Source organism: Protopterus annectens, chromosome 8.part0, assembly GCF_019279795.1.
Source record: "Protopterus annectens isolate FY-2018-M chromosome 8.part0, PAN1.0, whole genome shotgun sequence".
Classification (NCBI taxonomy): Eukaryota; Metazoa; Chordata; order Ceratodontiformes; family Protopteridae; genus Protopterus; species Protopterus annectens.
The window spans coordinates 1,155,555,091-1,155,568,772 of NC_056741.1; positions in this window are offsets into that span (position 1 = coordinate 1,155,555,091).

A 13,682-nucleotide genomic window follows, 5' to 3' on the forward strand; every position below is an offset into this window, starting at 1 on the left:
CAGAGTTGAAGTGATTTCTTTAAGGATTTTCTTTCCTGGTGGAAGTATAAGGGCTTGTGCTATATATCATATTTTAGGTAACAAAACCATTTTTATCAGTTGTAACCTATCAAATGTTATAAACAAATTATTCCATTTGCTTATTGATCTCTTGATTAAGTCTATGACTTTAGCATAGTTAAGCTGTAAGATTTCCTTTATATTCTTTCCTAGGACTATTCCTAAAGAGTCTAGAGTTGAAACTTGGTTTCCAATAATATGATTAACTGGCACCTGTATGTTCTTTTTTTATCTAATAATAAATATTTTGATTTAGATCTGTTGAAGGAGAGTCCTGAGATTTTTTTTTAAATTTGTTGTTACTATATCCACTTCACCTAACACTTCCTTAGAGTTGGGACATCATCAGCAAACATCATTTTAGAAATATATTCGTCATATATATTTATACCTCTTATCTTTGGGTTACTACATATTACAATGGCAAGTATTTTTATGGCCAGAGCAAATAGGACAGGGGACATGGGACATCCTTGTCTAGTACCTCTAGTGACTTGGATTGCTTTGGAAGTAAAGGGACCTAATTTGACATATGCTAGATTTTCATAGATTTTCTTTATCATTGTTATAAAAAAGGGGGAAATCAAATAACTAAGACTTTAAATACATAACCCCAATTTAAGGAGTCAAAAGCCTTTTGAATATCTAGACCTATTATCAATGCTTCATGGTTTCCTCTATTGAGGTAATCTATCAGAGTAAATACACTTATTATCCTGTGTATGTATGAAACCAGTTTGGTCTTCATTAATTATTTTAGATATGAGTATTTTCAATCTATTGACCATAACTGACATAGTTTATAATCATTATTCAACAAAGAAATTTGTCTATATGAGTTGCAATGACTAGGATCCCTATTCTCTTAATACAGGGGAAATTAGAGAATATCTCCAAGGAGGAGGAATATTTGCTAATGTCTGAAATTCAAGAAAGGTTTTATGTAGGAGAGAAATTATAGAAGGAAACAATCTATAAATTTTGATAATTAAGCCATCTATTCCAGGTGCTTTATTAGACTTTCTTCCTTTAATCCCATCTATAATTTCCTCTTGAGAAATAGGTTTTTGTAGATCTAACTTAAGTTCCTCAGGCATTCTTATGTTGGGAACTATATTCTCTAACTTCTCACATTCATTTGTAATTATTTTATCTTTAGGATGCTCTGCATGATGATAATTAAAAGCCTCCAGAATGTCCCCTATGTCCGAGACTTTTTTCCTTTCACTTCATGAAAGATACTATCAATGTTGCTAATTTTTGATTGTATCTTAACTTTCATAGATAGGTTATGAAGATGCTTAGGAGAGGTAGCATAAGAATTTAATTTAAATTTTTCTATAGCTAAATTTGTTTTATGGGATAATTTTTCATTGTATTTCTTATTTGCTTCTTGTATTTTCTTCTTATCTGTAGCAATTAAGTTTTTGTTAGAGTTAAGAGATATTTGATTTCGGAGTTGCTGTAACTCTGAGTCCCATTCTTTAATTTAATTTTGTACCAGCTAATGGTTTTACCATATAGATAGGCCTTAAGAGAATCCCAAACCATAATTGTGTTTGCTTCAGGTTTATTTATTTAGTTTATTTATTTATTTTACATTTGTTTACCGGGATAGACTGACTGGATACATGTCCATTTTCAGCGGAGGCCCAGGGAGAAAAGCTCCACAAAGACAAACTTACATAGATTACGCAGAAGTTAGCAAACAATTATAAAAACAAAGTGATTATATACAATGGGTGAGTAGTGATTCCCTAGTAGGGACTCACAATTGTCATGGACAGAGAATTAAAAGTAAGAGACATCAGATTGGAAGCACAGCTTGGTGATGTAGTTACAAGTTATGATAATTGCAGAATATGATTTTAGTTTATAACTTAATCAGGGTTGGCACAAGGGCATAGCCAATTCACTTTGAGATACTGTTTAAGGTTTTTTTTAAGAGATTTTTGGAGGATTGTGGGGTTATATAGTTTGGCAATGAATTCCAGGTTTTGCCAATGAAGTTGGCAAACAGGGATTCACCAGCAGAGTTATTAGCTTTGTGAGTTTGGACCAGTAGTTTATCGGCTGACCATAGGGATCTTAGATTGCTATATGGCTTAATAATATTTTTAAGTGAGGGGGGTATCCTCAGGGTGGTACAAAATTTTGTGCGCTATTAAGAGTTGATGGAATTGAATTAAGCTGGACAGTTCTAGCTACTCTGGTTGTTTAAGGTTCTGGCAGTGGTGGGTTCTGTAGGTGGAGGCAGTGGCGAATCTGTCAATATGATTGTAGCTATGGGACAGCTTACCTAGTTCAAATTTCTTGAGGTTTGAGAGTACAGGCAAGGCATATAAGAGAGTAGAGAGTAGGTGTGATCGGGCGATTGCAGTCCTAGCCAGTGGGGTTAAAAATGTCTTGTTTCTATACAGTGATCTAAACTTCTTATTGATGGTCTGTATGGTTTTGTTGACCTGTAGGTCAAATTTGAGATTATTGTCTATGATTACCCCTAGCAGTTTGGTGTGATTATCTGGGGAAATAGTGGTACCATTGTTAGATGTAACAGAGAATGAAAGTGTGGTGGATCTACTAGTGGGAGAGAAGAGTAGAAGTTTAGTTTTATTGGGATTCAGAAGTAGGCATTGATTGGTGAGTCAGTTCTCGATAGTGTTAAATGTATTTTGGGTTAAGATTTGCAAGTCGGATGGGGAGGTGGCTGAGCAGATGAGAGTGGAATCATCTGCGTATTGGATGCAGGTGGCTTTAGGGATAGCAGTGTGGAGGTTGTTGATAAAAATAGAGAAAAGTAGTGGACCTAGTATGGACCCTTGAGGGATACCAAGTGTAAGAGGTAACTGGCTGGAGAGTTTGCCCACCATAGTATTGCCTGCTGTCTACCAGTCAGGTAGGACTGGAACCACTGGATAGCAGGCTTGTTGAGGGAAATAGATTTTAGTGAAAGAATGAGAAGTTCATGGTTGACCATGTCAAAGGCTTTTGATAGGTCAAGAAAGAGGGCAGAGGTTAGCCTATTGTCATTCCTGTTTTGATTTATGGCAGTAGTAATGGAAAGGAGGGCTGAGGTGGTGCTGTGGTATGGCCTGAAACCATGCTGGGAGTTGGATAGTAAGTTATTCTGTGAAAGGTATTGCATTAGTTGCTTGTGTACACATTTCTCTATAATTTTGGCTAGTGGGGAAAGAATGGCAATGGGTCTATAGTTGGATATGTCTGAGGAGCTACCACCTTTATGGAGTGGGATGACGTGAGATATTTTCCAGAGGGAGGGGATAGCATTTTCGGATAAGGTTCTGTTGATGAGGATAGATATGGGATATGCAATGGCATCTGCAGCTATTTGCAGGTACTCTGCAGGGTGGAGGTCAGCAACAAGGGTGGTAGGTTTTGGATGTTTTTAGAAGTGTTTTGATAAACTAGTGGATATTGGTTGGAAGCAAAATTCCGGGTGATTATTAGGTAGATTAGGCATGTGGTTTAAGTTAGAGGGGGTTAGTTGATTTGCTAGGGATTGGATTGTTTCAGTGAAAAAGTTATTAAAGGTGCTAGCTATTGACTCTGGGGAACTATGGGTATAGTTGGCAGGGGTTGGGGTGGTGGAGTGACCTGGACAAAGTAGTTGATTTAAGCCTGCCAAGAACTTTTGAGGGTTGTTGTGGTGTTTTTGTAGGAGATTTTGGTAGAAGCTTTTTTTATTCAGTAAAATAGATTTTTTTGTATCATTCCTCAGTTGACAATATTTTAGCTGATCAAGTGGGGCTTTGGTTGTTCTCCAGCTGGCCCAGGCTCTGTTTCTAGTTTTGATTTTAGCTTTGGTATTTTTTATGAGCCATGGTGCTGTATTTGATCTAGTTTTTATTGTAAGTGCTGGAGCATGGGAATCAAGGATACTTAGGAATTTAGTGTTAAAGTGATCTATGGCCTCCTCTAATGTTAGATTTTTTAGTTTTGACCAGTCAACTGCTTTTAATTCATTTTGGAATATAGCAGCATCAAAGTTTTTCCTGTTTCTAAATGTTTTATATTTGGACTGGTGAAGGTTTCCTGCCTTATGTTTTATGATATAGGTTATACAATGGTCGCTGAGGTCATCAGGGAGAGTACCAGCTGTGTACAGTTGGGGTTGGTTATTAACTAGGATCCAGTCTAGAATACTTTTCTTGTTGGTTGGTTTGTTTATCCTAGTGGGAGAGGTTATGGTCTGTTTAAACCCAGATAAGTTTATATGAGTGAGGGGGGGGGGGGTCGGAGGAGCAAGGGTACCAGTCGGTGTTAAAATCACCAAGAACTATGGTTTCTTGGGGATAGGTAGTGGATAACCAGTAAAGGAGATCTTCTAGGGTATTTAGGTTGTTGCCTGTTGGAATGTATGCACAGATGATGTTCAAGTGTTTGTTTTGGTTAATTTGTAGCTTGGTTATGAGGAGTTCCACGTTATTGAACTGGGGAGGTTGAATGGTGTCTCTATTAATGGTTAGAGCATTTTTGTAAAGGACTGCTATCCCACCTCCTTTCCTTGTAGCACGGTCTAACGGTCTGTTGTATCCTGGAGGTAGTATCTCATGGTCAGTAGTTCTGGGTTTTAGCCAGGTTTCCGTAAGACACATAATGTCTGGGGAGTGGGTTGCTAGGAGGGCGTGTAGGTTGGGAATCTTATTGTTAATACTTCTAATATTTAGGTGAAATGCTAGGAGGGAACTAGTGGGAGTATTCATGGGTAGCTTGACTGTGAGGGTTATGGTAGGGGAGTGGAGGTTATTGGGTCTGGGTGGGCCAGGGTTGGGATGAATGTGTTATAAGGTTATAGTGACATGATATTCTGAGCTTTAGGAGTTTGTTTATAAGCTTTATATAGTCTTTGTCTTTAGGATTATGTTTTGTGGCTATACAGGGGTGGTATTTTATAGAGGGTGGTATATTCAGTGTGCAGGGGAAGGTAAAATGTTTGGTGTTATGTGTGAAGTCACGGGTGTCTGTTTGACCATTTGGGTAGTGAATACCATGGTTAAGTGTTTGTTCATAGGCAGTGTGATGGTAAAATAGAAACAGTATAGGCATTTGGATAATTAGTGTTTTTTTGCTTGTTTGCATTTTGATAGGAGTTGAGCCAAATTTGATGGCTGACTGTGCTAACAGGGTGTGGAAGAATGAGAGAGAAGGAAATGGGTTAAGGGGGCAGGGTTGCTCAATGATGTGTGAGGTGCCGATTGGTACTTAGCAGGAGGGGAGTGGCAAAGTCTGGTTTAAATTTAGCACTAGTGGGGGCGGGTGGAATTTGAGGGCAGGGAGCGGGGCTGACACTGACTCTGAGATTTACCTTGGGCTTTTATAATTAATCTCTAAGAAAAGCTGAAGTTCAGAAGTTATCCAAAGATTTAAAGTCTTTCATTTTTGTGATATATGAAGGAATTCTTGAAGTAATAACTAATTAATTGAATCCCAAGTGTATTATTAACAGGGAATTATGATCTGAAAAGAGACAAGGTTGTATTGTAAAATTTAAGATTTTAGAATAAAGATCTTGTGAGATATAAAGTTTATCTATTGTAGTTTGGGTACCATGTCTATAGTCCTGGTGTGAGAATAGTAAAGAATTTGGTCCTAAACCATTAAAAGTATCTTTTAATTTAAACATTTCTGTCCATTTTTTAACTGTTTGGCTGAGGACAATAGTCTAGGGATTTCCTATTGATAGTTTCTGTAATATCTGTGATACAATTGAAATCACCTCCTAGTATAATATTACCTTTAGAAGTAGTTGTAATAAAGTCTAAGTGTTTCTTAGCTAGTCCAACCCCCATACCCGGGAACCAGTATAAATTAACCAGGGTCAAAATTCTATTATTAAACTTAAGTATAACTAAGGCCATGTGTCCATCACTATCTACATGCTTGTGGATTTAAGAAAGTCTTTTCCATAGAATTGTTACTCCTCTGGTCTTATTTTTATAAGAAGATTGAGCAAGTATTGTATATTCCTTAGGGTCCCACATAAATGTCTCATTTATTTTAAAGTGTACATCTTGGAGAAAAACTACTTGAGCCCTGTTTAGTTTAAGATACCTTAGTAGGTTGGCTCTCTTATATGGGTTGTTTAAGCCACTAGTATTTAAGGATATCAAAGTTAAATCCATATCAGAATTCTTTAATGATAAATAATAAAGGAACTTGTATTAATTGAATCCTGTATACATAATACTCTTCTTGAATAGACAACATAATATCAATTGTTGTATTCCATCTATCTCAATCCAAATAACTTTCCCCATGAAAGATAAAAGTAAAGCAATTGTGTCAGGCATTTCAAAACCAGAGAAACAGTTAAATAACAAAAAAATAGCACATTTTGCTCTGATATAAACTTTTATACACCCTATACATGGAATGAGATACATTCCTAGCCTAGCAAACAAAACTAAATCTGCTAGACCACCTATCCCAACCATCAACCTTTGTTAGTTCGAGCCCATGAAAACAAAGTAAAAAATGGAGAATATATTATAAATTAAGAGAAAAATAGTAGTGATAAACAACTAATCAGATATTAATTCCAGTTAGGTTTTAGAGATGAGTTACATCCACTATTACTAAGAACATTAAACATTTATACAGTAATTATTCACTAAGGAATCAAGAGACATATTAGGATATATCATCGGAATTTAGTGCTTAATAGACTAAGGAAACATTAGCTTTATTAACAAACAATCTAAATGATTACCCAAAATACCTGAGCATGTCATCTGCATTAGTTCTAATAAAAACTTCAAAATGGCAGAACAAATCAAATAATCATTTAGCATGTGTATTTACTTGCCCTCTGAATAAATCTTATGACAAACTCCCACTAAATAAAAACTTCAGGAGAATTGGGTGTTAGCACATAGTGAGTGTGTATCATTTCCAAAAGACGTTAACATAGATTTTTAGAAATATTCCATAAGACATATTTGTCCTTAACTTTTGTATAGCAGATGTTTAAATAACTTACTAAAATCAATAATAATTAACTGGCATCAGTTAAAATGACAAAAATTATTAAAAATCATTTATATAAAACTCACTATGGATAACAGGTCTTAAAAGTGAATGACTCAAAGACAAAATTAAGATAGAGATAGCTGTAAATATCTACCATAGTAATAGGGTAATACTGAAACTCAACTTGTTTGTTGTGTTATCACAAGTCATAGATATTACTGAGCTCTTTCCCTGTCATAAAGTGCTAATATACTAAAAAACATGACTTTATAATAACTGAAAACATGACATCTGAAATATAAATATCTAGGATACAATAAGGAAATAAACATATTAAATACAAAGTAATTATAGTTCAATCAAAATTATTCATACATATATTTGCTAGGATTTAGTATGGTGTTTGAGTATCCTTATAGTTATTACCATTAGTCATAAGCATTTCTTGTAAATGTATAAGCCTATACTAAACACTTGCTAACTGCATAGGAAAGTTATTTATAAATATCTATTTATAAAAAACTCCAGTATATTCACTAGAAATAGTGGCTATAATTAACTGTTTACAAGAAAAAATAGCATTCCTGTATATATTTGATCACAAAATATAGCCGCTATTATAAAAGGGAACCATGAATATGTTTGCAGGCAGTGTAGCTCATAATTCTTGTAAAAGAAGCCTACTATGCTATATTATACAATGACCCGCCATTAATATTCCAAAACATGCACGTTGATTGGTCAGCATGCCCATTGTAAATCAGACTTATACTAATGGAAAAAGGTCCGATCGCCTGGACTTTTTCCATTAGTATGTCTTTTTTTTTTTTGTTGCAGCAACGGAGGATGCAGGATCTCCGTTGCTTTTTAGAAAGTGTCTCACTATGTTAAAGGAGTTTAACATAGTGAGATAGCTTAAAAAAAGCAACGGAGATCTTCCTTTCTCCGTTGCTTTATTTAAACCTGTCTTGCTATGTTAAATGGGTTTAACACAGTGAGACAGCTTTAAAAAAAGCAACGGAGAAAACTCCTTTAACATAGCGAGACACTTTCTAAAAAGCAACTGAGATCATGCTTTCTCCATTGCTTCGACACAAATCCCTGATGTACTGCATAAACACACATATGCGCAGTACATCAGAACTGCTGCAGAATACCAGACAGCTGCGGAAGGGCAGCATGGAGGCATTATACAATGCCATTATTTAAGAAACCCACTTCTGGGTGTGGGTATTGCTGGATTTACCCACAGTTGTCTTTGTTTGGCCACTTGGGCTTTGCCCTCATGACCAAACCACACCAACTGTGGGTAAATCCAGCATTACCCTCACCCAGGCGTGGGTTATTGCTTAATTCACCAATCAGAGAGTTGACATTCACAATTAGGCTTGCATATACATATTAGATGTAATGTAATCTGATCTGCATGCATAGAATGCATGATGTCATGAGCTAAGAAAGCTTCACTTCTTAAATTTCAAACTGAGATTTTTCTGCCCAGCACGCTACACGGTACAGTTTCCTGACCTCATTTTAACTGTATCACAAAGTCTGCTTATTTACAGTAACAAATGTAAAGTTTAACTGTCAGAAACTTCCAAACAATAAAATAATATTCAGTGCCAATGAGAGAGAAATACAGTACTTTAAAATTAAACTCTACAGGAAACATAACTTGTAACCATTTAAAAATCTTGTGCCATAAAACATACAAGCATATAAACTGTCAGAGACCCAATTTATGTCACAAGCAGGTAAACAGCTTTTTGTTCACACAGGTACCAATATATATTCTGAAACAATCAGAAGTTATAAATATTAAAAACATAGTTAATATATACTAAATCAAAGATATGCCCTGTTATTCCATGTTTCCAAAACAATTTTGATAAATAATCTAAGCAGTGACTATGCCTGTGTAATAACTCAGAACATTTAGCAGGGCAAAGGGCTATATATTATTTGAAATAAAGCATGTCATCTTAAGGTCATAAAAGCAAAGACAGCTTACTGTTCAATTATATCACTCAGTAAACCAGTAATATTATACCAGTATACTAAAACATGAATAGTTATTTAATTTGTATATGAACAAAAAAAAGTATAAAAATGAAAAAGCAAAAAGAAAGAAAAGCAATAAGGAAAATATTGCCATGACATACAGTACTTGAAGATTTAGCAAGTATAAAACAAATTAAAGTCCAGTTGCAGTACATGCTTTGAGAGATTTAATGGGCACAGCAATCTTTGACTCTGTTTTTTGTTTTTTCTTTTTAACATCAGTCCAAGAAGATTTATCAGTAACTCTCTTCAGAGATGCAGATGCCCATTCCATATCTTCAGGTAAAGAAATAATGTTACTGTTTTTAATAAGGGCAGTGGCTTCCTCTAGGGCATTAAATGATCTCATTTCATTCTGATATAGAATTTTTATTCTGGCAGGAAAGACAAGCTGAGTTTTGATGTTATTCTGCTTTAACAGTTTTATTAATGGTCAAGCTTTTTTCCTCTGTTCCAAAACCCTGGTAGTACAGTCATTATCAAACCTAATTGGGTTTTGATTACATTTTAATGGACTTTTCCTCCAGGCAAATTTTAGGACCAACTCCTTGTCCAAATAAGATAGAAACTTTATGACTATTGATCTGGGAGGAGTAGCAGAGGATGTTGACACTGGCTTTCATAAAGCTCTATGAGCCCTTTCAATACTAAAGGACAGACTGCCCTTTAAATCTAAAATCTCTGGACTCCAGATATTCAGGAAAGAAGTATCTTCTTCAGTTCTCAGGAATGCCAAAAATCCTTATATTTGACATTCTCTCCCTGTTTTCCAGGCCATCCACTTCATTGAGAAGCCAAATGTTTTGTTTGATGAGAAAATCTTTCTGGCTTTCTTCTTCCTTCAATCTTCCATCAAGATCATTCAGGGATGCTTCTAAGTGTGTTAATCTGGATTGATGCTGCTGTATAGGTTCCTTGAGAGAATCTGTGTTTGACAATTTTTCTTCAGGTTTTGTAAATTCTCCTTAAAATCATCCATTTTTAGTGAGTTTTTGTAGAGCAGATGTCACAAGCTGCATTTTTTAAACCCATGTCAGAATGAGAAGTCTTTGAAGTCCTCATCTCCACAAATGATATATTCTCCTTTATAATTTGACAGGAAAAAAACTTTCCTAAATTCGCCAAACTTACTAATATAGTTTATACTTTCATCTATCAATTCAAAGTCATTTTGCTAAAATAAAATGTTATTTCCATTTTTTTTTATACTAGTTTCATGGAGCTCTGACAAACTGCTGCTATCAGTTGCCCATCTTGGCTCTGCCCCGGTACACAGAAATTTTGATGCAAGAATGAAGGAACCTTTCCTGATACTCAGGAGGCATGATGCAAAAATTCAGGAACCTTTTATGGTACACAGGGAGCATGAGGCAAAAATGCAGAGGCTGAGCATGAGACAAAAGTGCAGCAGCCTTTCCTGGTACTTAGGAGGCATGAGATAAAAAATGTAGGAACCATTCCTGGTATACAGGAGGCAAGAGGGAAAAAATGCAGGAACTGAGCACAAGGCAAAAATGCGGGAACCATTCCTGGTACACAAAATGCATGAGAAAAATCCAGGAGCCTTTAAAGGTATTCAGGCAGCATGAGACAAAAATACAGAAACCTTTTCTGGTACTCAGGAGGCCTGAAAGATTGAAAGAAAAAATACAGGAACCTTTCCTGGTACACAGGAGGCATGAAGGAAAAAAAATTGAAAACTTATGCTGTTAGGCAGGACACGAGGCAAAAATGCAGAAGCCCTTCCTGGGACACAGGGAGCCTAAGGCAAAAATGCAGAAACCTTTCATGGAACAGAAGGAGCATGAGAAAAATGCAGGAACCTTTCTAGGTACTCAGGAGGCATAAGATAAAAATGCAAGGACCTATCCTGGTACACAGGAGGCATGGGGCAAACATATCAAGGAACACTCCCTGGAACACAGGGAGCCGGAGACAAAAATGGAGGAACCATTCTTGGTACAGAAGGAGTATGAGACAAAATGCAGGAACATTTCCTTGTACTCAGGAGACATGAAGAAAACAATGTAGAAACATTTCCTTTATACACAGAAGGCATGAGACAAAAATGCATGGAACTTTTGTGGTACTCAGGGAGTATGAGGGAAAAATGAAGGAACCATACATGAGGCAAAAGTGCAGGAGCCCTTCCAGGTATACAGGGAGCATGAGACAAAAATACCGGAATCTTTCCTTCAACTAAGGAGGCATGAGGCAAAACTTCAGATCCTTTCAAAGTATACGGGCAACTTGAGGCAAAAATGTAGAAGCCTTTCCTGGTACACTGGACGCATGAGGGAAAAAAGGCAGGAACATTTCAAGGAACTTAGAAGGCATGAGCCAAAAATGTAGGAACCTTCCCTTCTACTTAGGAGGCATGAGGCAAAATTGCAGAAACCTTTTTTAGTACACAATGAACATGAGGCAAAAATGAAGGAGCCGTTCCTAATACACAGAAGACATGAGGCAAAGATAGAGGAACCATCTATGGTACAGGGGAACTATGAGACAAAACTTCAGCAGACTTTCTTACTCATTATTAATGAGACAGAAATGCAGGACCTTTCCTTGTACACAGGGAGAATGAGGCAAAAATGCAGAATGTTTCCTGGTACACAGGAGGTATGAAGCAAAAATGCAGGAAACATCCATGGTACACAAGGAACATGAGACAAAAATGCAGGAATGTTTCCTGGTATTTAGGAGGTGTAAGTAAAAAATGTAGCAACCTTTCTTGGTATACAGGAGACAAGAAGAATAATGCAGGAACTGAGCATAAGGCAAAATGCTGGAAACAATTTCTACTCAGGATGCACAAGGAAAAAATGCAGGAACCTTTCCTAGTACACAAGGAACATGAGAAAAAATTCAGAAGCCTTTCTTGGTACTCAAGAGGCAAAAATGCGGGAACCTTACATGATACACAGGAGGCATGAGGCAAAACTTCAGCAGACTTTCTATTACTCATTAGTATGGGGCAAAAATGCAGGAAGGTTTCTGAATACACAGCAGGCATGAGGCAAAACTTAGGAACCTCTCCTAGTACACAGAGCATTAGGCAAAAATACAGTTACCTTTTGTTCTACTCAGGAAACATGAGGCAAAAATGCAGGTATTTTTCCTGACACATAGTAGGCATGTGACAAAAATGCAAGAACCGTTCCTTGTACTCAGGAAGCATGAAGCAAACACACAGGAACGTTTTCTGGTACTCAAGAAACATGAGGCAAAAATACAGGAATCGAACATGAATCAAAAATGCAGGAGCTATTCCTGGTACACAGGGAGTATCAGGCAAAAATGCAGGAACCTATCCTTCTAGTCAGGAGGCATGAGGCAAAATTGCAGGTACCTTTCCTAGTATCCAAGGAACATGAGGCAAAACTGCAGGAGCCATTCCCAGTACTGAGGAGGCATGAGGCAAAAAGGCAGTAACCTTTCCTGATGCACAGGAGGCATGAGGTAAAAATAGAGGAACCATTCATAGTACACAGGAGAATAGGCAAAAATGCAGAAACCTTTCCTGGTGCACAGGAAGCATGAGGGAAAAATGCAAGAACTTTTTCTGGTACACAGAAAGCATGAAGTAAAAAGGCAGGAACCTTTTCTCTTACATGTGAGGCATGAGACAAAAATGCAGGCACCAATTCTGGTACACAGCAGGCATGAGGCAAAAATTTAGGAGCCTTTCCCTAGTACACAGACAGGATTAGGCAGAAATGCAGGAACCTTTCCTTCTACTCAGGTGGCATGAGGCAAAAATGCAGGAACCTTTCCTGGTACTCAGGAGGCTAGAGACAAAAATGCAAAAACCTTTCCTGGGCAAAAGGAGGGATGAGGCAAAAATGCAGGGACCTTTTCTGGTACTCAGAAGACCTGAAGTAAAAATGCAGGAGCCTTTTCTTGTACACAAGAAGCATGACATAAAAATTCAGGTACTTTTCATGGTACAGGGGAGCATGACACAAATACAGGAAGCTTTCCTCATACATAGGGAGCATGAGGCATACATGCAGGAACCAACACTGAGGCAAAAATACAGGATACTTTCCTTGTTCACATGGAGCATGAGGCAAAGATTACAGGAACCTTTCCTCGTACTCAGGATGCATGAGGAAAAATGCAGGAACCTTTCTTGGTACACAGGAAGCATGGGGAAAATGTATGAACCCTTCCTGGCACACAGGAGACAAAGTAAAAATGCAGGAACCTTTCAAAATGCAGGAACCTTTCATGGTACTCAGAGGGCATGATGCAAAAATACAGAAGCTTTTCATTCTACACAGGTGGCATGAGGCAAATATGCCAGAATCTTTTGGGATATTCAGGAGGCATGAGGCTAAAATGCAGGAGCCTTTCCTGGTACACAGGTATCATGAGGCAAAAATTCAGGAACCTTACCTTCTACTGAGGTGCATGAGCAAAAACTGTAGGCACCTTTCTGAATACCCAAGGAACATAGACAAAAATGCAAAAGGTTTTCCTGGTACACAGGGAGAAAAAGGCAAAAATGCAGGAGCCATTCCATGTACTCGGGAAGCATGAGTCAGAAATGCAGGAGTCTTTCTTTG